The sequence below is a fragment of the Schistocerca nitens genome, chromosome 11, assembly GCF_023898315.1.
Source record: "Schistocerca nitens isolate TAMUIC-IGC-003100 chromosome 11, iqSchNite1.1, whole genome shotgun sequence".
Lineage (NCBI taxonomy): Eukaryota > Metazoa > Arthropoda > Insecta > Orthoptera > Acrididae > Schistocerca > Schistocerca nitens.
In genome coordinates, this window is record NC_064624.1 from 38,387,686 (window position 1) to 38,413,184 (window position 25,499).

At 42.7% G+C, this 25,499-nt stretch overlaps 1 protein-coding gene across 1 annotated transcript in view; it reads left to right on the plus strand.

Annotated features, from left to right (window-relative positions):
* Positions 1–10,109: 10,109 nt before the first annotated feature.
* Positions 10,110–25,499, plus strand: part of LOC126213100 (speckle-type POZ protein-like) — an 89,483-nt gene continuing 74,093 nt past the window's right edge. The window contains exon 1 of the mRNA XM_049940702.1: positions 10,110–10,182. The gene's annotated coding sequence lies outside the window, so the exon portion shown is untranslated. The remainder of the gene's footprint in view (positions 10,183–25,499) is intronic.

A 25,499-nucleotide genomic window follows, 5' to 3' on the forward strand; every position in this document is an offset into this window, starting at 1 on the left:
ATTATAAAATACAACAGATTAAAGTGTGACTACAGTTAAATGCAGATTGTTAAGAACGAAATGGTTAAGAGACAATATATAACTCTGATAAGCTCTTGTGGTGATTTTATATAAAAATATAATGACATATCTAAGAACATGAAAATAACAGAGTGATATCAAAGGATAAAATAAATAGAGAAACAAGCCAAATTTATGAAACAACAGACTGCAGTAAGTAATCAGTGCCCTTTGTTGGTGTCGCCATCAGAATGCTGCTAAGGAGAGAAGTGGCCAGAGGAACTTAACCACCAGAGGGTGTCTCGTAGTCTTCAACACTCCGTCCCAAGAACAGAACACCTCACCAGTCCATTAGTCGGATCATCTAGTTAATACAATATTTTGTATCCCGCCTGGAAGGCGGCGCGCGTGTACGTGCAGGAAAAGGTAAAAATCTCTCGGTACTACAGTCTGAATTAAAATCACCTTTACTTTAGCAACAAGAGTAATACATAACTTTGCCCTGAGGTGCGAAGCTGAAGTGAAGTGTCCCGGCCGTCTGCTCTTTATCAAATGGGCTGAGTCTACAGTGGTGCTCGTAGAGCTGAACTGTGCCTGCTGGAGAGCGCTGTCGTCGTTGTCTGTCGTAGTGCTAATTTAACTGGAAGCTACGCCGTGGCATCCTAGCTACCTATACCACAAAATATATGAACAGAAAAGGTATATTTAAACATGAGGGTGATACGCTTAACGTAAAAAATGAAGTAAATATGTAATGCACTGCATACTAGGTAAACGTAAAGGCAAGATGTATATAAGAGAAGTACAACGACTAAAGTAGGACATTGTCTAACAAAGCAAAGTAGGCATTGGGTACAAAATCACTGTGCCCATTGAGTACCATTGCTGGCTCTCGTTTTCTCGCTTCATAAATTTCAAGTTTTTCTATCAAGTCTCAATAGTCCCTACTGTATGATCAGTTTCTGGTCAGTTCAATTCCAAAGCCGTTTAGTTACATGACTGTGAATGCTCCTTAAACCTCAAATTAAAAGTGTGTCCGGTTTCGCCGACATAATGTTTATCGTAATTGAAAAGCCACGATAGCTTCCATCGTTTATTAGATGACCGGTTTCAGCACTCTGAAGGTGCCATCATCAGATCTGTGAAGGTATAACATAACCGGTTGAGTTAGCTATATACATTACAATTATTACAGAACCACATACCTGAAACCTATCTGGTGGCCGGTTGTGAACCGCTAGAGTCACAGCAGGTGAGCCTGCGCGGAATGGGGCAGTGATGATGCCGACCGGTGTTAGGCGAGCAGTGGTAACTTCATCTGGTGACTTCAGTTTCATATTTTATGGAAAGAACGACCATGAGAGCAGTTTCTTATTACTTTTTATTGGTTGTGACAATTATTTTATCAGATGGTCGTATCCCATGATGTCCATACGGTTTTATAAATGTTAATCCACGTTTCAGGTATGTGGTTCTGTAATAATTGTAATGTATATAGCTAACTCATGTAAGCCCTCCCTCAAACCTGTTATGTTATACCTTCACAGATCTGATGATGGCACCTTCAGAGTGCTGAAACCGGTCATCTAATAAACGATGGAAGCTATCGTGGCTTTTCAATTACGATAAATATTATGTCGGCGAAACCGGACACACTTTTAATTTGAGATTTAAGGAGCATTCACAGTCATGTAACAAAACGGCTTTGGAATTGAACTGACCAGAAACTGATCATACAGTAGGGACTATTGATACTTGATAGACGAACTTGAAATTTATGAAGCGAGAAAACGAGAGCCAGCAATGGTACTCAATGGGCAGAGTGATTTTGTACCCAATGCCTACTCTGCTTTGTTTGACAATGATGGCACCTTCAGAGTGCTGAAACCGGTCGGTCATCTAATAAACGATTCAATCGATCGTGGCTTTTCAATTATTTTAAAAACAGAGTAATTGCCCCACGACACACGATGTGTTCACTTCATATATATATATATATATATATATATATATATATATATATATATATATATATATATATATATATATATATATATATATCACAGTTACTACAATCAGTCCTGTCTTCTCCAGAGTCATCAAATTTGTCATACACACTTATCGGTTTATGTTTCACTTAAAGTTTTTGGGATGTTGCTAATTTGAAAGCCACATCCAGCATTAGATTTCCAAACATTTCTCCATTTGCTGGGACATATTTTCACTCGAATGGGATTCATTATTTCTTTATTAGCTCTATTTTCTGAGTGAGTAAGCGTTTGCCTGATGTTTACTTTTTTGTTTTTTCAGCCCATTGTAAGAGCATATGACATTATTTACAGAAAAGCCATTAGCTATTGGAATTTCGGTTAAAATTCTTAGTCCTTTACATATTTCACTCTTGGTAAAGATAGGCGGTAGAGCCAGTGAATCACTCATGTAAATAAGGCATTTTTATATCCTAAGGGTGGCGTAAACTGGTGTTAATGATACTATCTGTTATGTAGGTTTCCTGAAACTCAAAAATTTGTGTTTGTTGTCCACTTTCTTATCAGGAAGTCAACGAAGTTTCCTTTTTTGGTGCATGTTTCCTATTAATTGGAACAATGTGTGAATCTCATGGGTGCCACCCTCTATTAGTAGTGAAATCTTATCAACATACTGTTTATAATAAATGGTGTTATTCCTTTAGCTGTAGCAACTTGACAAAATTTGTTGTTGAGAACTGAATCGCATTGCACGGAACGTATACAGTGTATGTACTGCCATTAAATTTAGTGCATTGAGTTGCGGCACTGTCTGGTCAGGAAGTACCAAAGGGCTAGTACATTCTGTGAATGAAACATCAGGCGTTGTTGTCATTAATTATAGAGGCGCAGAAGTACCTTGAGTGTAAACATTGTCAGGCATTGTCAAGGCATATTGTGTGTTCTGATGTTATCTACATTATTCATAGAATTCGAAAATACTATTTTGTCAACCAACTTGAGTAAAAATTAAAATAATTTTTTGCCTTACATAAAACCAGCAATGACGAGTTCAGTCGCTCAGTGATCATACTGCCACAGAAACAGAAGATGACAGACCGGGTCACTGCCACAGAAACGGAAGACGACAGACAGAAGGCGAAATATAGGGCAACCATAAATGAATCATTCATTTCCAGAATTCAAAGTTTTCGGAAATATTACATGTACCAGTATGATTGGATGGCATTGCGAATTTAGCACCTTGCCAAAATGCCGACAAGGCAAGGGAAGACTTTTCGTGTGTTGGAACATGCGAGGTATTTGACCAAATGTGGTAGCTGCAACCGTGGAGGGGGGGGGGGTGAGCGAGAGTCCAAAGAAGTCAACAGCTGCCACAAGGCGCGAACTGTAAACATGGCAGCAAAGTGTGTGGAAGACCACGCGTCGGCAGTTACGCTTCGAACCATACTACAGTTAAAAGCGGAAGGTTACGGCTGGCGCCTGCAGATTCGCGCCCCAATGGAGGGACTAGTTGAGGATGGACGTTTCGCCTCCATGCTGATATTCAGCGACGAAGCAACTAAGACTTATCTGAAAAAGTTTATCTCCGCAATGTGAGAGTGTGGTGTACTGAAAATCCGCATGAAATGGCCTCATAAACGACATCCGCCGAGGGTTAATGTTTTCTGTGCAGTGTCACAGACAAAGCTGAATGGGCCGTTTTTATTCTGTGAGGGAAGTATGGCAGGTACCTCTCACGTAGCAGTTGCGGTTGTTTGCGCAACTGATTCCGGATTCCAGGAATTTCATCTTCCAACACGACACCCCTCCCTTATGGGTTCATCGATGTCTGTCGCTACCCAAATGACGAACTTTTGCATCGCTGGATTGGCTATAGGGGTGGAAGATGACGTCGCTCTGTTCCTTTGGACCTCCAGGTCGCCTTCTGACTTTTGTCCTTAGGGGGTTCATCAGTAGACCGTGTTCACGTGTCCCAACTGCCAAGAACACTGGAACAGCTCAGAGAACCCGTCAATGTTCCTGTGCTGACCACTGGCAGGATGTCGCTGCATAAGTTACGAAACACGCCCAAGCACTGGTCAAGATCGTTCCGTGTCACCAGAGGGGCTCACAGAACGTTCGTGGAGTGAAAAATGCCATCTTGGTGAGTTCACCACTCTGTTCACGCATCGATCGTATTTGTACACGCGATACTTCTGAAAATACTGTAAAATATTAATTTGTTTTCAGATAGCCACATTTTGCGAAGTTATCTTACAGTGGAAGATCATAATACGGCTCCTCGTTTCAGTCTTCGCACTAACGCCGAAATGGCAGATGTAAAGTGGTTGCGGAATATAGGTTCATCTAAAAATCCACAACGGTTAGAAGGCGTCGGGACCGGATGATGTACCTGCAATGTTCTACAGGGATTGCGAGGGAGAGCTGGCTCCCGTCCCAGTAGCATTTCACCGCAGGCCGCTGGAACAACGAGTGGTACCAAGCGACTGAAAAATTCTGACCATTGGCATTTTCAAGAGAGGTCAAGGGACAAATTAAAACGACAACTCTGAGAGGAAACGCCGCCGACGACGTGACACGTGACATGACACGGCCCTCAGTGCTGAAGTCCAGACGAAATTCGACGTTCACTGGCGTCTGTCCGGAACCGCTTTATGCCCTTTATCGGCGCTCCATGTCGACATTCTGAACACTACGTGACAGCCGAAGGGGCAAACACATGGGCCGCACCCGCGTCTCGTGGCTGCCGACATACAGAGTGCAGCAGGGCAGGCGTGTGTGGGTGTTGCTCTGCTGACTAAGGGAAAGAGGTCTGCGGAGCGGTTACCCTGTTACTGTTTAGTCGCCGTATGTCGTTAGTCCTCTGGAGGAAAGCTCTTTACAATGGTACAGGAAAGCTATGAAGTTCCAGTGAAAAATTAGTCTGTGTCATACTTCGGCAGCTGTAACTACTAAATAAATTTCATCATGCAAGTAGATCGTATGACACATCGTCCACTGTGATTTAAAGAAAACCGGTGTTCGATTGTTTTTAGTCGTTGTGGACGTCTTTCTGGTGACGTTTCTGCCGTGAACGAAACGTGTAGGAAATTTATCGTCTTTGGAAATACTCGATAAGCTTACACTTTAAACATCAAAGACACACCTAACATATACATACGCTTCTCGTCTTTTGGCCATTCAGGGTGTAGTATCAAGGAAGGCGCCTTGGACCCTACAGTATGCTGCGGCATAAATACGGGTATTTTGCATCAAAAACTATAATTTCATTGTGCAATATGCAGCTAAGTTTTTAGATGAAAAGTTCATAAAATCTTTGCCACACAACAGTCAGGGAAGGAAATAGGAATAATGTGATGAATTACAGCTCCATATCACTGGAGTTATTTGCGGTAGAATTTTCGAACATATACCCTATTCGAACATGAAATGCTGACTGAAAGGATGAACCGCATTACTATCTCCCCCTGCGAAATAATTTCGGAATATGGAAGAAATTGCAGGGCTACTGTTAACGACTAATTCGTGTTTAGACAGCCATGTTTTGCGAAGAATGCCGTGTACAAATTTGATCGATGCGGGAATAGAACTGTAAACTCATCTAGTTTACATTTTGCACTCCACAAATGATTTATCAGTGTCTCTGGCGACGCGAAACACACCCAAGCGGTAGTCAAGATCCTTCTCTGAGCTGTTCCAGTGTTCTTGGCAGTGGGGACACGTAAATACGGCCGCTAATGAACCCCCTAAGGGGGAGGTCACAACGCGTTAGATCAGGAGACCTGGAGGTCCAAAGGAACAGAGCCACATTATCTTCCAGCCCTACGGCCAATCAAGCGATGCGGAAGTTCGTCATTTAGGTTCAAATGGTTCAAATGGCTCTATGGGACTTAACTCCTGAGGTCATCAGTCCACACCGGCCGGCCGTCATTTAGGTACCGACAAACATCGATGCTCCCAGAAGAGGAGAGAGGAGGAGGGAGGGATGTCTTGTTGGAACATGAAATTCGGGGAATCGGGAATCAGTTGTGGAAACAAGCACATCGAGGTAAGAGGTACCCGCCATAGTTCCTTCACAGAATAAAAACTGTCCATTCGGCTTCGTCTGTGACACTGCACAGAAAACATTAACCCTCTGCAAATGTCGTTCATGAGAGGCAATTTCATGAGGATTTTCGGTACGCCACACTCACATTGTGGAGATAAACTTTTTCAGATGTTAGTGGCTTCGTCGCTGCATATCAGCATGGAGGCGATACGTCCATCCTACACTGGTCCCTGAGTTGTGGCGTAAAGCGGAAGGCGCCCTCACTAACTTTCCGCTTTTAATTGTTGTACGAGCTGCATACGGTGTGGTTTGAAGAGTGAATGCCCGCGCATGGTCTTCCACACCCTTTGCTGCGGTGTTGACAGTTCGCAGCTTGTGCATGCTGTTGACTTCGTTGTACTGCGTACAAAAATTTCGCCCCCCCCCCCCCGCCCCCTTCACGACGGAACTGGCACATTTGGTCAAATGCCTGGCATATTCCAACACCAAGACTGCTATTGCTATTGCTTTGCGGGCATTTTGGTAACGAGTTGGAATTCGTAATGTCAGGTGGTCGGCACAGCTTAAACTCGCAGAGTTTGCGGTTATATTCATGCTCCCTATGATACTGTGCATGTCATATTTAGGACAATTTATAATTCAGAAAACGAGTGACTCGTTTATGGTAGCCCTGTATTTCGCCTTCTCTCTGTCGTCTTCCGTTTCTGCGGCAATGTGGTCACTGAGTGACAACTCGTGATCCCGATCCGCTTGCTGATTTTATATAAGGCCAAAAATTCTTTAAATTCTTAGTAAGATCGATTTGCAGTATTGTATTTACGAATTCTTTGAATAACGCAAATAATATTTTTACACGTAATCTTCCTCCAAGAATACCTCCTGACGCTGTTTGCCATCCAGGTACTTCTGCGCCATTACAATTAATCACTGCAGCTCCTGATATTTAATTCACAGAATGTACCAGCACTTTGCTACTTTCTGATCACACTGTGCTTACACTTAATGTACTGACTGTAATGTCAGTACATACAATGTGTACGTTACTGTTGGGAATCTTTCCGTAGACAATCAACAAATACGTACATACAGAGTGAGTATGTGCTTGCATTTATGGGACCTATATTACTCCTTCGTGGTACACAATTTAACTATGTACGTACATGCAACCAACGCAATTTCGCGTGTGACTGACGTATACATTGACAAAGACCCAGGTAACGTTAACAGGTTGCGTGTAAGTGTTCGAATTCTAAAATTAGATCTCGAAGTACATTCTGTGCAGACTCAAGTACGAAAAACCACTGCACCAATGCTTCATTCTTCTTGCAAAATAATGCTGAGAAATTTATATATCAGTGTTCTGTAACACGTCAATACCTAGCGTATGGTGAGCTATCAGTGTTTTTATTAATTAACTTGTGATTCGCGTCTAATCGACCCTTAGTTCACTTACAGCATCAATAGAGCGTGGTTCTTTTCCTTATGTAAAATTCCTATTACAACTTCGAAATGCCACAAGCAAGCGATCTAATGTTCTTTAAAGTGCAGTTGGCCCTCTACTTATCTCTGACTTGCACAGATAACATAATTAATTTTCGTTACCCCTCACGAATGAATCCGTCTTTCGTTTATTTGCGGTTAAATGCTAAATACTTAGGCAACTCTAGTTACAGCAAGTACTGTTCTGCTTACAGTTTATCAAAATATGCCCTCGACCTTCATGCCTTCTTTCTTTTGTCGCGTAAATTTTGCTAACTCTGAGCAAACAAGTAAACTGCCAGGTCAGAAACGTAATTTTAGTCTCCTTATTTATCAGTTTCAAATGGCAGTTTTTCTGTCTTTTCCTATTATGAAAATTAGTACCAAATATTTTTATACGTATCGCCTGTGCAAATTAATTATTTCCTCTTTTTACTTTGTTACATCATTAAAATACGCAAATGATCATGGACGTGAAACATGCCAATTGTATCCGTGGACGGTTACTCTCTAAAGCGGCTAAAAGAGAATCAGTATCATCTTTGTAATCTCTATTTTCGTAGGTGTCTTTAAAAATTTTTTTTAAATTTTTGCTATGGGGCTCGAGATTAATTATGAAAAGTCTGTTTACTTGAAATGAGAATGAGAGAAGTGATTTTTAATTTTTTATTGATCAAATCTTCATTTGAGGTTTATTATCTTTATAACAGTTTATCATCGGCTGAGAACGCGTAACAACAAAGCTAAATACTCAAACCAACAACGATAGTGAATAACAATGAAAAATGCAAAGAAATATCCTAGGCGCGTCCTAACAGATACCGCCACATTCTCACACACCATGGCGGGGCCCGAATTTCTGAGTAGAAGAGGAACTGCTGGGACAGAACCCACGACCCCTTCCGTGGGTCCAGTAGTCAGGACTCAGCAGCCGATTCGTCGGTCAAACACTGCCCCAACATGTGCAGACACCACCCAGGAGGTCTTGAAACAGGTGTGGCAGTGTCTGTTCCCACAGTACGACATGCAATAGCCAGTCTTTAGATGACGAATGGCGCAGTTTTCATAAGCTGTTGCAAAACTTTATCAACAAAGTTTTTTTCGAACGAAACTTTTCAGACAGTACTAAACAAAAGGTTTCGTCGTCAACAGTTCCGTGTGATGAACAACAGCGTTAATCTCACTGTAGTTAGTTTGACGCGGCAGAAATTAAACTTGACTTTGGATTGGATTGTTTTGGGGGAAGAGAAAAATGTTCAAATGTGTGTGAAATCTTATGGGACGTAACTGCTAAGGTCATCAGTCCCTAAGCTTACACATTAATTAACCTAAATTATCCTAAGGACAAACACAAACACCCATGCCCGAGGGAGGAGACGAACCTCCGCCGGGACCAGCCGCACAGTCCATGACTGCAGCGCCTTAGACCACTCGACTAATCCCGCGCGGCTGGGGGAAGAGACCAAACAGCAAGGTCATCGGTCTCATCGGATTAGGGAAGGATGCCGGCCGTGCCCTTTCAAAGGAACCATCGCAGCATTTGCCTGGAGCGATTTAGGGAAACCACGGAAAACCTAAATCAGGATGGCCAGACGCGGGATTGAAACATCGTCCTCCCGAATGCGAGTCCAGTGTGCTAGCCGCTGCGCCACCTCGCTCGTTAAACTTGATATTCGACCCTAAAGTAACTGCAGCTTATACGGATGACTGTATGGTATACCGATATTGTTGCGTTGTAAGTAATTGCGCAGGTACGGTAACTTGAGTGTGGATTTTTTCCTAGGACCTAAGTTTCAATACAAAGTCAGCAAATGCGGCATCAAAGCGCCGGTAATATAAAACCGAATACGGCGACTGCTCGGTGTATTCTGCCTCAGCCAATCACAGCACAGATAACGCCCTCTTATAAGTAACCAGTGCCAAAATGACGCTTACTGCTGCCACAAAATAACCGTTCCGGCAATCTTACTTGGCGCAGCATAAAGGAGCAGACAGAAAAATTTAACCTCTACTAATTAATTACTTTGTTTACTTGTGACCTATCAGATTCTCTGTAAGACTGAAATCAAAACAATTATGGAAAATAGAAGCGGCGACCATTTCGAGTTAAAAGGACTTGTAATGAAGTGCAGCTAAAATGTTTAAGGATAAATCTGAACGTTTACACACGTGGCCCTGTGTAGATAATTTCTGTATTGACCAAAAAGAGAGGTGGACTGTGCAAAGCATCGTTTGCGTTAAAGTGCAAAGCAGGGCCTCAGGCGCTTACGATTCGTCGTGTTGTTACTGAAGAATGTTGAGCGGACGTAGAGGCAAGCGGAAGACTGAAATTACGTATTCGGATTGCAGCGGTCTGTCCCAGGAAGCGTTGCGTGTGTTTGCTTCTTGGAAAAAAATAAAAAAAACTACACGAAGCGAGAAAGTCAGGGCTTGCAGCGTTCGTTGCGTGGGGTAAGAGGAGGGGGGAGGGGTCGCATGACGTCAGAGCCGGGGGAGAGGGGAGGGGCCACGTGATGTCAGAGCCGCTGCCCCACCACAATGGCTGGCGAGGCGGCCCCTATCTGCTTCCCCTGCAGCAAGGCACCGGCGCAGTTCTGACGGATCAGCCAGTCGGGTGACAGCGTGCGAAGCAGTGTCGCACCTCGGCGAGGATACCAGAGAGAGGTAAGGCGGGCAGCTGGCCTCTGCTGGATTACTTGTGAGCTGCGGATCCTGTTCTGCACGCTTTACTATGGTTTGCCGCGTAACTCGCGACAGAGCAACGTCAACGAACTACTCTTGTCTAATACATTGTCTTACTCCAAAAAATTAAAATCAGTGCGAAAAAAGGGATGGAGAATAGTGTGATAAATTAGCGTGTCAAATTTTTAATAATTTACTAATCGTTATTTATCGCATTGTTACAGTCGTTTAACCGCTGATAACTTGAGCGAGATTAACGTGGAGCGGAAGATAGCGCCACATTCATTCGGGTAGTGTTTCGATGTGCCAGTGTCGATTCCAAGAGAATTCTCGAACCACAGTTGTTCAAAACGAAAGCCAAGCGTTCCTAATTACGACACTGCAACGAAATAACGCAAGTATGGGAAAACCATCGAAGTCAGCACTTGGGGCTGAGTGAGTTTTAGTGCGACGTGGCGTCTTCCAGCACTGATTCCAGCAGTTGTCTGTAATACTGGAGCGCCAGCCCGCAAGCCGAGGGCGATTGCAGTTTGCCCATCTAGCAGCTTGCATGGCTGACAGAAATTTACTTTTCAATATTTCGCCTACATTGGCCGACTTTAAACTTCTAAAATGGTGTCGTAATGTACTCATTCAGAGGTGTAATCTGACTTGAAGGGCTTCACACAGTAAGAAAAGTATCACAGTTGGAAACTCGGCTTGTCGCGAGGTAACGTAACACACTGCGCTGAAATACGCTGACGTCATTCAGCCAGTATTTCAGAACAAGAGCAGTCAGCGGCTCGCAACAAACTCCAGACAGCATTTCAAATACTTGAGTTAATTTTCGCTAATCTCCCCCCGCCACACACACACACACACACACACACACGTGACTAGCACATTTTCATGCAGTCAGCTTAGGCATCAGACATAACGTTTTAATGTATTAGTACAAACTGTATTCGCAACACAGTTTGCAGACGGTATCCCCACACCCCATAGAAATTATTTGCAAAATTATATGATCGTACGGCACACACACGCCAGGAGATATTACGTCTCAAACATTTACCCGCGCGATAAACTTGCTTTTGTTTAAAAAGGAGCGCAAACTGCTCAGACTGTATTCAGCCTGTGTTTCAGAATGAGAGCACTTGGCGACTTAGAACACATGTAAAGAATAATTCCAAGCCGTTCCTTAACTTCTCGCTTACATGCTCAAGGTCGGATATTACACACGTTAACTCATCTGCGAAGCAACCAGTCGTCGGAAGCTGTTTTGTGCGTGGGCGTTCCGAATCCTGTAGTCCACTCGCGAATCAGAACTCGTGACGCCATGCCGACACGCTTCTGGGGATGAAACGCAGCTCTCGCGTTCATTTCAGTATTTTACAATTTTATGGAATTAACGTTGTGATGCACGAGCGCTTTCCCCAATATCCTGGTTAGAATGAGGCGACGATTTGGTTAGTAGTTGGCGAATTCTTGAGAAGTTATCGAAATGATTGTCGTTCGATAATAAAGCGAATAGGAATGGTTTTATTTTATGTTCTGTGACGTCACGTCCCGTCTTTTGAGATTTGCTGGTGAAAGGGAAGCGATCACACACCACACTTTTTTTTTTGCACTATACGACACTTCGTCGCTTTGTTTGGCTGTTCTCGTGTTAATATTCGTCTGATAACATAGCCTGGTGTGTCGACAAAGATAGGCATCAGAGATATTTGAGACGCGTCGTGTTCTGTGCGGCTTGTTGTGCAGAAAAGTTGTCGGAATCGTGCTTCATCATTATTCGTATCTTATGTGACACGATTAAAGTGCAGTGTAAATTTTTATGTGCAGTCTATAACGATGGCAGAATTTAGATTTAATTTGTGCCATTTCCTGTGCTATAATTGGGAGAATCGAGGTAGATTTGTTATTAGTTTCCGACAGAGGACTGAATCACGATAGCATTACGTTTGTGGAGGTATTTGCTAGTTATATTTGACTGAAACCTATAGTAAATACTTCGTTTAGCCACGTACTGTTACAGAAGCCTTACCTGTAATTGATGGTAAGTCACTGACGTCACATTTACCGACACTTTAGCATGACAAAGTGCTGAAAATGTGTGTTACACTGCACATCGCCATAAAACGGAAATTTGAGTTCAAAACTATAAAATTTTCATTTTTAACTTCGCAGATGGGTAGATCAACAGCGACTGTCCAGTTCGCTCCCCTCATCCAATCGCGGCACAGGACGCGCGATGTCAAAAAAAATTTTATCGCGAATGTGTGGGATCTGCGCTTTGAGACACACATCGATTGCCCATAATAAGGGAGTAAGGTCACTAGTGTGGCTTAGGAATGTGTACATTGTTTTTGGGTGCTTTTAATTCTTTCGGTGTTTTGTCCATCAGCAAAATATTCCATAGTGTGGTGTCTCACATGGTACTTGGGCTGGCTGTAAACGTGACTCACGTGGAGGCGGTGGCGGGGTATCGCCATGACGCGTTGCTGACGGCACCCACCGTGGGAAGTAACGCTACTGTACCACGGGGTGATCACAGTGTGAAGTTCAGATACTCGCAGAGGTCCAGTGTGGACTGTACCTTATGTATGGCAGCGAAACACGGTGTACTAGTGCGCCTATGCGAAACCGATTTACACTGGAAAGAAATTGTTTCCAATGTTGCGACCAAGTAGTGCTATGGATGAAAGAAAGACGTACAGAAATTTTTCCATATGTAATGGATTGGCAACGGAACGTGGGCAGGAAGGGTCAAACAAGTGAGAAAGGCAGAATGTTGAGCTTCTTCTTAACCGCCACCTGCTCAATTTGTTCAGTATGAGCACCAGAGACTTCGGCGAGATGTTGCACAGCGACAGATTCGCACCTGGTACCCAAAATTGGAACTAATTTTTTTTCGGTCCAAACTGGTTTCACATTTACGCATTAGCGTAACTGCCAAGTTTCGTTGCCGTGCGAAAACTGCAGACCACACTGGACCTCGGTGAGTGGCTGCATATTACTTACGACCACCCGATTCTGCCAAGTCTCCGTTGAAGAAAAAAGCGATTCGTGAAAATTTCACTGACACCTTTGCGGTCCATTTTGTCATATACCATTTAGTAGTTAGTCGGTTAAAAATCTGCAGTTGTCTCAGACTTCCGCCGTATGTTTCACTTTTCTTAAAATATCAAGATTCGTTAGGTTCTGCAAATACCTGTATTTCCAGTACAGGCGGCTGTCCAAACTGCAGCAGGTCGTAGGTACCTATACCGGGCTTCGTCGTTGCCCCGTGGCGTAATGATGTGCTTTGTGACGTCATATATGTACACACGGATACAGGAGAAGACAGTGACGTTTACATGGCTGCTTTATTATTTTTTGTTACGTACGTTGTAGTGGAAAAGTGATCTGTTGCATAGCCCGAGGTATAGGCTAGGTTGACAGGTTACAGTAAGGTTGTCAGTTAGCGGAGCCAAAGAAATGGAATGTTGTAGTAACGAGTCTTGCTGTGGCACGTATTTTACGCATTTAAATTTCGAAGAGTGTTTTATGTCCGGTTTGATGTCATGGATTGAAATATAGTAGCAATCGGCATGTTCAGTATTGGGCACCGTTCGTCCCTCGTGCAAAGGTACGTTTACACCTGTGTAACTTCCCGCGTGCACGAGACGCACGCAGCCTTTGCACGGAGAGCCATCGGTGCAGCCAGCCTCGTACGCCTCTGACACGTGGGCACGGGCCCCGCGGCAGTCTCCACACGTCCCAGACGGATACAGACCGGGATGCTCCGTCCACGGTTGTGTTTCGTTTGCTGTTTTGCTGCGTCTTACTACTAAGTTCCCGTTTTTCGTGTGCTTTCAAATTTTCCTTAACCCATTGCCCGAGTGGCCTAAAAAGTGACAAATGGATCTGAAGAATATTGTCGTGCATACTTACGACGCTAGTTGTCGGTAACATCCAGTACGGCTTCTGAATATCACGAATAATCCCGTTGAACTTTTTACGAAACGTGCTTTTCAATGCAGTGGCAACACACATCGATTACTAATGGCCATCTGAAAAATATCGATGTTGATTCGACACACACTATAGTGGAAATAATAGTGCACTGAAGCCCGCTATCTCTCGCTACATTCTAGAAAACAAATATCATGAGAAACTAGGCTGTAGTAGAATTATAAACATTATAACTTAAGTACAGCAGTCATCCACGAGAATGATATGCACAGTTTACTTACACAAAACCATTACCGGTTTCCGATTTTCAAAAATCCGTTGTCACATAGCTTTCAAAAGCTCACCAGTACTTGCGTTAACCGCCATTTAAAAGAATATTCGTTTCTGTACAAAATATCAAATCTTCACGATCGGTTTTTCTCTGGAGATGTGAAATTATCGAGTAAATTTTCTCGTGCAAATTACTACGTCGGAGTTTTGTGTTCGGACCCCACACTACTAAATGAAAGGCAACAGTGAACTCGACTAGAGATTCAGTAAGACTTCAATGAAAAATAAATAAACGAGAAGCAGAATCATTCGTGAGCGGTAACGAAAATTATGTACATTATGTGTACTAGTCAGCGATATGGTAGAGGTCTATTTGCCCTAAGAACTGTATATCAGTTACTATGGCACTCCGTATGTTGTAATTGGAATTTCAGATAATGGATACTATAAGTAAACTGTAGGACGTGAATTACAAGTTAGTGAATAGCAACACTGAGAGCAAGTTAATGAATAGCAACACCATACGTGTTACAAAACACTATGATATATAAACTACTCAGCATTATTTTGCAGGAAGAATAAAGCCATTGGTGTATTTATTTTTCGTACTTGATTCTGCACAAAATGAAGTTCTAGATTTAATTGTAGAATTCGAACACACGCTACCTGTTAACGATACGTGGGTCTTTGTCGTTGAGAACGTCAGTCAGGGGCTAAACTGCGTTGGGTTGCATGTACGTACTTAATGAATAGTGTACTGGAAAGGAGTAACATAGGTCCGATTCAAGCAGGCGTATACTCACCATTTACGTACGTAATCGTTGATAGCTTACAGCAAGATTGCAGCTGGTAATGTAGGCAATGTAGATATTAGCCTTGAAGTCACTACATAGTTTTGGCCCTGTGTGATCAGTTATTACAGAAGTGCTAGTACATTCTGTGAATGAAATATTAAGCGTTCCAGTGATTAACTGGAGAAGCACAGGAGTACTTTGATTGTTAACATTGTCAGGAGTATCCCTGGAGGCATGTCGTGTGCGTAGATATTAACTATATTATTTGAAGAATTTGTAAATACAGTACTGTCAACCTGTCTGACTAATAATTAAAAGAACTTTTGGTCTTACATAAAATCGGCAAGCTGAATACTTAGGCAAATCTAGTGATAGCAAATACTGCACAACTTACACTTTAATCAGAATACGCCCTCGACCTTCACGCCCTCGGCCGCTGTGACCGAGCGGTTCCAGGCGCTTCAGTCGGGAACCACGCGGCTGCCTCGGGCAAGGACGTGTGTGATGTCCCTGGGTTAGTTACATTTAGGTAGCTCTAAAGTCTAGGGGACTCATGGCCTTAGATGTTAAGCCCCGTAGTGGTTACAGCCATTTGAACCATTTTCTTTAGTCAAGTAAATTTTTCCAACTCCTAGCATTAAAGTTAACTACCAAGTCAGAGATATACTTTCAGTCTAATTTATCAGTCTCAAACAGATATTTCTGTATCTTTTCCTAGTATGTAAATTAGTATTGAATATTTCTTTATACCTATCGCCTGTACAAATTATTTCCTGTTTTTACTTGTTCACATAAAAAATATGCAAATGATCATTAGCATGTAGATAGACGCAAAACATGCAAATTGTATCTGTGGTCGGGTACTCTCTAATGCGGCTGAAAGAGAATTACTTTCATCTTTGTAATCTCTTTCGTGTACGGGTCTTCCGAAATATTTTTCTTTGAGACCCAAAATTAATTAGGAGAAATTGTTATTTGAAACGATATTGAGGGAGTCGATTTTTCATTTTTTTTTTGTTAATGAAGTCTTCGATGTTTATTATCTTTACAGCAGTTTATCGGCGGCTGTGAACGAGTGGTGGCAAAGCTAAAACAACGATAATGAATAATAATTAAAAATGGGAAGAAAAATCCAGGCGCGTTCTGTGTGGCCGTGGCCTGACAGATACATCTCCACATTCTCACACACCGCGGCGAGGCGCGGATTTCTGAACAGGAGAGGAACTGCTCGGAGAGAACCCACGACCCCTTACGCCGGTCCAGTACAGTCAGGATAGAGGAGCCGACACTGCGGTCAAATACTGTCCCAACATGTGCAGGCACCACCTAGGAGGTCTTGAAAAAAGTGTAATAACAGGTGTAGCAGTATCCATTCTCACAGTACGAAATGTAATAGCCAGTCTTCACATGAGGAATGGCGCAGTTTTTATAATTTCATGCAAAATTTGATTAACGTGGCATTTCTCGAACGAAATATTTCCGTCAGGACTAAACAAAGCTACTGTGGTGTCAAGTCTATTCACAGTTTTGTGTGGTAATCCACAGTGCTGACCTTACTGTAGTTAGTTTCTTACTGTAGTTAGTTTCTTACTGTAGTTAGTTTCTTAATGTAGTTACACTCCTGGAAATTGAAATAAGAACACCGTGAATTCATTGTCCCAGGAAGCGGAAACTTTATTGACACATTCCTGGGGTCAGATACATCACATGATCACACTGACAGAACCACAGGCACATAGACACAGGCAACAAAGCATGCACAATGTCGGCACTAGTACAGTGTATATACACCTTTCGCAGCAATGCAGGCTGCTATTCTCCCATGGAGACGATCGTAGAGATGCTGGATGTAGTCCTGTGGAACGGCTTGCCATGCCATTTCCACCTGGCGCCTCAGTTGGACCAGCGTTCGTGCTGGACGTGCAGACCGCGTGAGACGACGCTTCATCCAGTCCCAAACATGCTCAATGGGGGACAGATCCGGAGATCTTGCTGGCCAGGGTAGTTGACTTACACCTTCTAGAGCACGTTGGGTGGCACGGGATACATGCGGACGTGCATTGTCCTGTTGGAACAGCAAGTTCCCTTGCCGGTCTAGGAATGGTAGAACGATGGGTTCGATGACGGTTTGGATGTACCGTGCACTATTCAGTGTCCCCTCGACGATCACCAGTGGTGTACGGCCAGTGTAGGCGATCGCTCCCCACACCATGATGCCGGGTGTTGGCCCTGTGTGCCTCGGTCGTATGCAGTCCTGATTGTGGCGCTCACCTGCACGGCGCCAAACACGCATACGACCATCATTGGCACCAAGGCAGAAGCGACTCTCATCGCTGAAGACGACACGTCTCCATTCGTCCCTCCATTCACGCCTGTCGCGACACCACTGGAGGCGGGCTGCACGATGTTGGGGCGTGAGCGGAAGACGGCCTAACGGTGTGCGGGACCGTAGCCCAGCTTCATGGAGACGGTTGCGAATGGTCCTCGCCGATACCCCAGGAGCAACAGTGTCCCTAATTTGCTGGGAAGTGGCGGTGCGGTCCCCTACGGCACTGCGTAGGATCCTACGGTCTTGGCGTGCATCCGTGCGTCGCTGCGGTCCGGTCCCAGGTCGACGGGCACATGCACCTTCCGCCGACCTCTGGCGACAACATCGATGTACTGTGGAGACCTCACGCCCCACGTGTTGAGCAATTCGGCGGTACGTCCACCCGGCCTCCCGCATGCCCACTATACGCCCTCGCTCAAAGTCCGTCAACTGCACATACGGTTCACGTCCACGCTGTCGCGGCATGCTACCAGTGTTAAAGACTGCGATGGAGCTCCGTATGCCACGGCAAACTGGCTGACACTGACGGCGGCGGTGCACAAATGCTGCGCAGCTAGCGCCATTCGACGGCCAACACCGCGGTTCCTGGTGTGTCCGCTGTGCCGTGCGTGTGATCATTGCTTGTACAGCCCTCCCGCAGTGTCCGGAGCAAGTATGGTGGTTCTGACACACCGTTGTCAATGTGTTCTTTTTTCCATTTCCAGGAGTGTAGTTTCTTAATGTAGTTAGTTTCTTTTTAGTTAGTTTCTTAATGTAGTTAGTTTCTTAATGTAGTTAGTTTCTTAATGTAGTTAGTTTCTTAATGTAGTTAGTTTCTTAATGTAGTTAGTTTCTTAATGTAGTTAGTTTCTTAATGTAGTTCGGTTGGCTTCTTACTGTAGTTGGTTTGAAGCAGCAAAAATTAAACTAAGTATTTGACCTTAAAGTAAGTGCAGTTTGCGGGCGTGGCCTTGTCGTATAGCGATATTTTGCGCTGTTATATTGTAAGATTTCGTACCTATAACTACGGGTTTTCGAGGGATTTTTTCCCTTGCACTCATGTTCAGTACAAAGCCACTAAATGTGGCACCAGTGCTCCGGTAGTATAAAACTGAATACGGGACTGGTCAGTCTCTTCTGCATCAACGAATCACAGCACAGATAACAGCCGCTTACTGGGAACTGTTAAAAATGACTGGCGCAGAAACGACGTTTACTGCAGATAACTGCTGCCACAAAATAACAATTCCGGCCGTCGTGCTCGGCGCAACACAAGGGAATAGACGGTAAAACGTAAGTTCCTGGATGGATACAATTCAGCCAACAGAAACTGAATCGGTAAAATGTTCTGAATGGCCAGCTGATACGAATTAATTATGTTGTGTACTTACAACCTATCAGCTTCTCTGTAGTACTGAAATCAAAATAAAACTATGGAAACTTCAAGCGGCGACCATTTCGAGTTAAAGGTACTTGTAGTGCTATAAGCGAAAATAGTCTTTAGGGATACGTTCTGAACGTAAGATTTGCTTGAGACTAGGGTGACCATATTTTCTTCGGGCAACAGTGGGACTTTCATACATTTTCTTGGCCAAAAAGTGGGACAATTTTTATTTCTCGTTAAATATCACTTTTAATGCTACCATTTCTTCTTCCTCTGCAAATATAGCCTTCACTGATATTTGTGTGTGTGTGTGTGTGTGTGTGTGTGTGTGTGTGTAGTTTTCAGAAATTTACTTACTAAGAAATGTAACATTTATAACACAGAGTGTAGAAAGACATACAGTAACAATCGCTACAAAAAAGTTCTTAGTGAACACAAGGAATTTGCAGTTTTGTGGATTCCACACTGCAATCATGTTTCTTCGAAGATGAAATTTCATTCAGCAACTCAGGTTTGCCTAATAGGTATGAATAGAAGTCAGTGCAACTGTATTTACTGAAGTTTAAACAGGTCAGTAAAATACACTTAACGCTCCTCACCGTAAATCTATTCCTCTCATCTGTAAGCTGAAAACTCTTTCAACATTTGCATTGTGGGTAGGGAGTGAAAAGAAGTACTGCGCTATATTAAGCGATTCTCTGAACTGTTCATTACACTGGCAAGATCTGAAAAACGTACACCATTTTTCATGTGCCATCAACTGATTCCATTGTTCACTGTCTGTTTCCAATTGTTGTTTTACAAATGACCGTATATGAACTATTTCATCAAATAAGAGGCTGTCATTTACTAGAATGCCCTTTTCGTTTAGCCACATTAAAGTATTTTCAACTACTGACCATTCTGGTGGTTCTGTGAGCATCATCCATGAGATTACAGAAAACTCAGCTATTCCCTGTAACCATGAGGATAAATAGTCTACTGAAGCATCATAAAACGTTGATACTGCTATGTCAAATTTCTTAACAGACTGGTCATCACAATCATTCAGCAGTTTTTTTACACTTAGTGGTGCAAAATGTTCATGTTTCCTTGAATTTAGACTTGTCAAAGCTTTATTTAAGACGGCTAATACTTCGCATATGGAATTATTCTGTTCCTCGATGCTCAGAATGGATTGTTGGAAAACACTCATTTGTGAATGTACAAAAAGTAAATAATTCATTTATAGGATTTATAGGGTACTTTGAGTTAGACTGTGACAAAAAGTAAGATTTGAAAGGTTCATACATTTTCAAGATCCTTTCTATGGCTAGCAACAATGAAAGCCACCTTGTTTTGGAAAAGGAAAGTAAATTTATGCAAGTGACACCAACAAACTCACAGAATTCAGTGAGTTCTGCAACATGAATAGAAAAAATATGAAAATAGTTGTACAACGTCATGACAATGCAGTCAATGTCAACAGGTAAAACATCACAAGCACTTCAAAGTGTGTTATGAACAACATGTGCTAGACAACCTATGCCAACAATGTTAGTTTTTTAATTTTTCTTTGAGATGTGTGAAAACATTATTACCCACTTTCTTCATTAACCCCCCCAAAATTATAGTTTGTATTGTCTGCACCAAATGCAAACACTTTGAGATGATACTGAATGACTGTATAACATGAGGAAGATAATTGGAAATTGTTTCGGACTTTTCGTTCTGCACTTCATCAAGATCAAGCAATTTCGTCTGCAGTCAACCCTCACTTACAGAAAAATACTGAACTATCACAGGAAAAATTTTCTGATGCCCATGGTTGCTAGCATCAGTAGATATTGAAAAGTATTTTGCACTGTTTACGGCAGCTATTACCTGTTTCTGGGAATGCGGAGCTATAGCATTGTTGATAATTGCTTCACACTTTGTTCTTCCACACGAAACATTTTCTGCAATCTTACAATCAGGAAGATTTTTCTTGTTTAGTTGAACACTGCAGTCATTAGAACGATAGCTTTGGCGGTGTTTAACAACTTGGAATGACAGGGTTCCTTCTGCTGCAGCTACGTTTTTCTGTTCCTGTGTATTTGAAGTTACAAAATATCTCGTCATTTTTTGCGAGGAACCTGCCGATCGAAGATTCTTCAAAAATGGTTCAAAGGGCTCTGAGCACTGTGGGACTTAATTCTGAGGTCATCAGTTCCCTAGAACTTAGAACTACTTAAGCCTAACTAACCTAAGGACTTCACACACATCGATGCCCGAGGCAGGATTCGAACCTGCGACCGCAGCGGTCGCGCGGTTCCAGACTGTAGCGCCTAGAACCGCTCGGCGACTCCGGCAGGCCGAAGATTCTTCCTGTCTTTCTCTGATTCCATATGATGCTTGAGATCTGCAGCACCACCATGAGACACGGATAACAGCACAGTTACATACGTTACATTTTGCTGAACAGTCATTGTCTGTAGCAGTGAAGCAAGGAAATTTCCTCTGAAGCTCTTCCGAACACTTTGATTTTCGTTTCTGCATCGCCACGACGTGCTAGCACTTCACGAAACTGATACCGAGTGCTGACAACAATGGCAAGTAAAAGCAAAGAAAATAAGAGTACGCAACAACTATAGTGCTTAGGCTGTACATTATCAGGGGGTACCAACGTACGGAATGTCAGTTTCAATTGATAGTTTATAAAATCGACACTCAGAAAATATTTTAACCACTTTGCGAATGTCTGAAAATAATCCTTGAAAATCGGGACAAATTGCTTGTTTAAAAAAAAAAAAATCGGGACAAATTTTTGAGCCTCAAAAAACGGGACAATACTTGAGACTGGACGATCGTATCCGATTTGCACATACGGCATAGTGTAGGTAATTTCCGTATTCGTCAAAAGTGGAGGTCTATTGTGCCAAGCATCGTTAGCGTTGCACTGCAAAGCAGGGATTCGTGTCAAAACATTGGACTAGGGTCTTCCCTGTCGCTGGTGAAAGAGACTGAGCGGACTTACTAGTCAGAGGCAAGTGGAGGACGGAAGGGCTTATTCGGGATGTCACAGGAGGCGTTGACTGTGCTATAGTCTGTCTGTAAACCGAAGAGCGAGCAGCGCTTTTGGTGGGGGAAGTGGCCCTTCCCGGAAGAACGCTGTCACTGGCCTACAGGGGCACCCAAAATCAGTTACCCGTTACCTGTTCAGCGGTGTAGATCGGCGTGCAGTGATATACGTTGTTTCTGTTCGGGGATCGTAGTTTCCAGTGTCAGTCAGTTAACTCTGTATACTCACTGATATACTTAGGTGTCCGGAAGTGATGGATAATCGCCCTGCATTGCAAGAAAATGTGCAGAAAACGAAGAGGAGGTATCTGCGGAGTGACGAGCGTTCAGTCGCCTCTAACGCTATAACAGCGTGTGTGAGGAGGCGACACAGAAAGAACTGTTCGCTAATTTTACCAGTCCCAATCAAAGGGCTGCAATTTATGGAAACGTCAGCCTTGCCATAATAGGATACATAAGGAAGGAACGCGAAGAATTGTTAAGTTTCAACGCAGCCCTTCTAAGGAAACTTCTAACTTTTAGTAGAAACACAAAGTAGGAACAAACCTTAAATTCTACAGATTGACTGCACTATATGGGATTCGTTATACGAATAGCATTAGAGGAACATACAATGACATGAACAGGCATTCGGTTCTATGTTTGTAGTAGAATTCTGACTTACATTATGTTAATGTTATTTACACTATAATGTTGCATTTCGGAAGAAGCTATCGTCTTTTTTATTCCTTATAGTCTTAACACATTTGTCTAAAAATGAACGCCGCCGGAACGTATCTGTACACGGCGTTGCCACAGATTTAAGTTACGTTGTGCAAGACGCGACAGCTGGCTGCGACTGCGACGCTGCCCCCTCCTCTTTTCCCACCCTGGCTGACGGCGACACGGCCGCAACACGACTGGAGTCGCCGCTGTTTCCCAAGCTCCGGTCGGCGGCGGCGGATTCAAATACATAAGAAAAATAAGAATTCCGATTTTCTTGCTGTAAAAAATACTGTATGTTAATGCAACAAAGTTACATCGGCTCCCAGAGTTAGTATTTCGATACAGATTCTCCTTTTACTTTAAAAAATTGAAAAGTATCTCTTCCGGTTTTGCGTGTTTTTTCGGTGTATATTACTTCTCTATCAATTGTGAGGAAAGTAAAAGGCACAAAAAATTTATGTTTGCGTATCTTACAGTTTCAAATCACAGCTTGATAATGAGGTGTCTATTTTTCCGATATTCGTCACAGTTATTCCGACACTTAATTTACAAGTAACCTACTGCATAAAATTTGAATTGTGTACAGTGAAAAATGTGGTCGCTGGCTACTTTACGTATGGTTCGCGTTAGGTCATACATCGTTGCCGATGAAAAGAAGCTAACATATCGAAATTATTTTTAAAGTTGAGATCAGAATTATATCGATCTCCGTTTCCGAGATTTGGGCTCATATATCTCCGGGAGCGTCGCGACTAGCCGCCAGTTCTGTCGACGCGCAACGAGAATCGTGTGGTCATCACACGATAGAGAATGCATTTGTTTTGTTTCGCTGACACATTTGGACCTAATGAAACCATTTTACGTCATATATTTCTGCGGTATGAGTTACTAATATTTCTCCATATGCTCTTGACAATTTCATTTAAAATGCCACGAAATGTAGGTTTCTTAAAGCCAAGTGATCAAGCAGAACCCATTTTCTTGGTTTTGCTGAGGCATCTGAACCTGTTCCAAGCTTTCTTTCTCGTTTATTTCTCTGATACGAGTCCCGAATATTCCTCCATGTGTTTTTGCACATTTCACCTAAAATTCCAATGAAAGATAAGTTTATTAACAATAAGCGCAAGCTAGCGTCATTGCATTGTTTCCAGTTTTTGACAAGATAGGGTTACACCTTAAACATCTCTAGAATTTTCATTCTGAACGTCTACAGTATACACTAGCATAAATGTGGAAGAAATAATGTCTGTGCTTGTTTACAAAATTTCCCCAAATTATACTTGTCAGTTTCTCCCATGCAGAAACTTTTGGAACAAGCTAAGGCAACTTTCATAGCCGACTGATTCTTTATTCCCATCCAAATGAACTTCCATATTCTTATATTCTGACAGCATACATCGTTATTGATGAGACGAACATATAATCTTGCCAAGCTGCACTCAAAAGATGACTCCAGGATTTACAAACGACGAATTTCAATTGTGAACTGTGTCAGACCAGAAGGGCCTTGTAAAACAGTAGTGCACTTTTGGCACAAGTTTTTTGAGCACCATCTGCTACCAATGAATTGAAGTGAATGTGACAAATTACTTATTGCAGCAAACTGTTTGCGCAATCTGTTGAGAAACGCCTTCCTCAAAAACGAACATCTATCGATTACAGAAAGCTGTACAACAATCTGGTGGTGGTTTTTCACAACTAGAAAGTATCTTCAAGATACCAATCTACCGTTTACTTTCAAAGTGAAGGTATTGTAAAATGTAACTTTCTCGTTGTACTTTAGATTGTTCATTTTGTAATGTACTTGCCGTTTTCAGTTTTTATCGTCACAAAAAAGAGTAATGCGAAAATTGCCCTTCAAGTTCATTTTCATCATTCTAATTCTACATCTGCATGGATTATATGATTTTCATAACAGGCCTGAAAAATTTGCATTAATGGGAATATATTATATATTTCACTCACCTGCCAGTTTCAACTGTGCACCAATTTCTTCCCAAATTCTGTCTCTGAACATAGTGTCTCTATATTTAGGGTTCTTCAAATCGTAAAGGCAAGGATGTTGCGAGACCAGCTCACAGAGCATCACATCCTGTGAGTGGCTCATTTCAGTTTTCCTTGACTGGCTCGACATCTTTCTGGCAGCCGTACGTCTTTGTGTCGTCCGACTTCCGTCGCAACACTGCTCGCTGGTGCAGTGCTGCGGCAGCTGCCGCAACAGTCGCGCGTCGCATCCCAAACTCGAACTGCGCATGCGGCAGCAGGCAACCTCTGACGTCACGTAGCGACCCGTCGCAGTCGCTAGTGTGCGTCGCGTCTTGGACAACGTACCTTTAACCCTGCTGTTCTGTTCGGGTCTATATGACCCGAAACGAATATGAACGTTATTTTACATTATGTAAATACCAATATATATTTATGAAACTTTGTGACTTTGTCTGAAAATGGATGAGCAGCATGTGTTTTAAAAGGTTTTAAAAAAGTTTAAGAAGTTTGGGCTTCAACTGTAATAGTTGCATATGTAATGTTCGGGTCATAATGACCCGACACAAATATGTTTAGTGTAACTCGTATTTATTTCTAAAATCTGGAAATGGCGAAAATTATTTTTGTTGTGTTGTGTGGGAATAGTGACTGCATCATTCCAACTTACTCTCAACAATCACCTAAAGCTCCATGCGTTCACAACAATGGGCTTGTTTGTTGCTTTCCCCAGGAAATAATAATTGGCAGTTCTCAATAATTGGAATGCTTTGTTTCTGCCCAGTTTGACTTGTGACACCATGGCGATGAGACCATTGAATGATCGTGAGTTGGAAGAAATAGTAAATGCCTCACCAGATGAAGGATCACTTTCTGAGTT